Source organism: Cynara cardunculus (genome assembly GCF_001531365.2).
Source record: "Cynara cardunculus var. scolymus isolate 2C chromosome LG 2, CcrdV1, whole genome shotgun sequence".
Classification (NCBI taxonomy): Eukaryota; Viridiplantae; Streptophyta; class Magnoliopsida; order Asterales; family Asteraceae; genus Cynara; species Cynara cardunculus.
In genome coordinates, this window is record NC_037529.1 from 41,016,601 (window position 1) to 41,019,608 (window position 3,008).

The window sequence follows — 3,008 nt, forward strand, 5'->3', positions numbered from 1 at the left end:
AATATGTGATTTCATAGAAGTTTTGATTGTTTCCTAATATAAAGTATTGATCATAATTAATGAACCATATTCATCTTTCATAAATATTCAAAGCATAATAAATGAATTCTCATCATTTTCATAAATATCTCAAATTATTGGGTTTTATTGGTTGTACAAATGTGATGGATTGTATTTGAAGCAATCTATATATAATATATATATATATATATATATATAGAGAGAGAGAGAGAGAGAGATGTTGGTTATTATATAACCTCTTACATTTATACAACCAATACAACTCAATCTCAACCGTCCATTTAATTTGATAAATATGTAATTTTATAGAAGTTTTGATTGCTTTCTAATATAAAATATTGATCAATTAGGGGCTGTTTGGCAGTTGCTGAATGGTTTTGTACAGAATGGTTAAGTGGTCAGAATAGTTAAGAGGGTCAAAATGGTTAAGTGCTGAATGAAATATGGTTGTTTGGTAAATGTTCTCTTAATGACAACAAATTACCATTTTAACCCTCTGTATGCTTTGTTCTTGTTTTTGTATTGAACTAACAGATACCAAAAAAGAAATTAGGATTTCACTCACTCGATTTCAAAAAAGGGAAATGGAAACAGAGCAGTAGGAGTAGAGAGCAATTCATGTTGGTTCCCATCTTCACGATTCCTTTGCTTTCCACCCACGAATGCTCACCTCTGTTGGCTAATTCCTTAATCCATCCCCTTTTTCTGCCTCAATTTCCGGATTTCATGTATGAAACGCACGCATATAATCCTAATTTGGATAAATTTATGGATCAGAGCACTTGCGTCTGCTACTATACAAAGATCCCAGTTGTTGAAACCGTTTATTGATTCAATTTATGTCTGGGTTATGGAGATGGAGGAAGTTTCGAGATGTTGTAGTTACTAGAACTACAGCGGCGAGATTTTCTTCATCGAACACATCGAATCGTGGGGTTATGAAAGGGGTGTTAAATGCCGGAGTTCCTGGTCCGTACATTCATCGGAGGTCGCAGATGGATCTCGTTTTTTCCGATAACCGGCAATGGAAGACCGACGAGTGGAACCGACAATGGAGGGGGGAAGACGGTGATGGAGGGGGGATGCGATGTGAAGAACGGAGGGCAGAGTTGGAAAAATGAACATCTGAATGGTTTAGTGAAGCTCTAGGTGCAAAATGGTTAAGAGATTAATGTAACCATTAAGAGCTTTTTTTTGCCAAACACTCTTGACCTCTTACCGATTAAGAGGTTGGTTCTTAATGTCACCATTAAGAGCCAAACAAACAGCCCCTTAATGAATCTTATTTATCTTCCATAAATATCTAAATCATAATAAATGAACTCTCATTATTTTCATAAATATTTTAATTTATTAGGTTGTATTGGTTGTACAAATACGATTGGTTGTATTTGAAACAATATATATATATATATATATATATTAATTTCAACTTGAGTATTGCAAATTAATTAGGTTTTAGTTGTTAATTAATCAAGTGTGTATTATATCGATATCGTTTACACGCAATTGGCTTGATAGGCTATGATAATTATGATTTATAAAATATAAACTACATTTAAGTAGTACATATAATAATAATAATAATTTGGAGCCAACTTTCCTTCCACCATCAATTTATAGGGGCGGACCGCCTAAGGGGCCTATAGGAGCCCTGGCCCCTGTGATTTTTTTCTCAATTAGGTTCTAGAACACACAAAATTTCAACCGCCCCCCCTTCCAATCCCGAGAGGCGACAGGCGAGAGCGACTGCCGACTGCGGCCTGTGTGGAGGACGAGGAGCTTAGGAGCGTACTGCACACAGTGCACGTCTGATCGACGGAACATGGAAGCGAGAGCGCAGCGACCAGCGTAGACGGCAGGCGGAGGTAGAGGCGGCACTCGGCCTCGGCGGTCGACGGCCAGTCCTTGACACTTCTGTAAGTCTGTTCCCGGTAAGTGTCCGTCCTTCTCTGTTCTCTTCTCTCGACTCTCATTCTCTGCTGAGTGTTGACTGCTGCTGTTCTGCACTTGGACACTTCTGCTACTGCTTGCTGCTAAATTGCTAATGAATTCATGAAATGTTGCACCTTTTGTTTTGAAATCTGTTGTTTTGATTCAAATTTCAAAACCCAAAAGTGGTGATTTACTGATTTAGCCATTTAGGTGATTATTAGGTCTAAATTTACTTGTGATGATTTACTGATTATGTGGTGATTTAATGGTTATGCGGGTGAAATTGGTTATTTAGAGATGCCTTTGATATTTACAGTTCACTGGCTTGTTCTTTGGTTTGTTCTTTTGGTACAAAATTTGGTTAACAGTGTTTGGTACAAAATTAGGTCAAAATTTATGTGGAATACTAACAAGGAATACTAACAAAATATAAGGCCTAAATGAAATCTCAGAAAGGAATCTAGTAGTAATACAAGGAATACTAACAAAATACAAGTTTACAGTTGTCAAGTTTTCTAGATCATCATCCAGGTCTTTGATGGGTTGTAGTGGGGCTATAGGGGATGACTTAAGAACTGATGGCTAAGGAGGAACAAGGGATCCTCAATGTATCATAGTCTGAAGGGTCCTTAGTGTATTTTCCCTTTTCTTTTCTCACGTGCTTGTCTTACTTGGGTCGTTTTCTATCCTTTCTCTGCAAACCAAGTGAACACAAACTGAATTATCAATACAATTTCAACACACCATGCCTGGAATAATCTCTTAAGGTCCATACGGTTTGTAATCAAGTAAATGTCATGTATCCTGATGCTCGTCTTTACTACTTGATGTGAATATAATAGTGAGATCATGCTATTACCACCAATGAAACAAATGAAATGTGTATAAAGATTAGAAAGAACAATTTAATTAATAGATGATTCGTGTTGTGGTTCGTCCGGGTGGTCTCTACTAATGTCCCCCGGTTATATATCTAACTAATCGTCCTTCAACACCAAGTTATCCTCTAAGGATTATTAAAACAATGATCATTTTTTGGTTTCTCGAGGCTT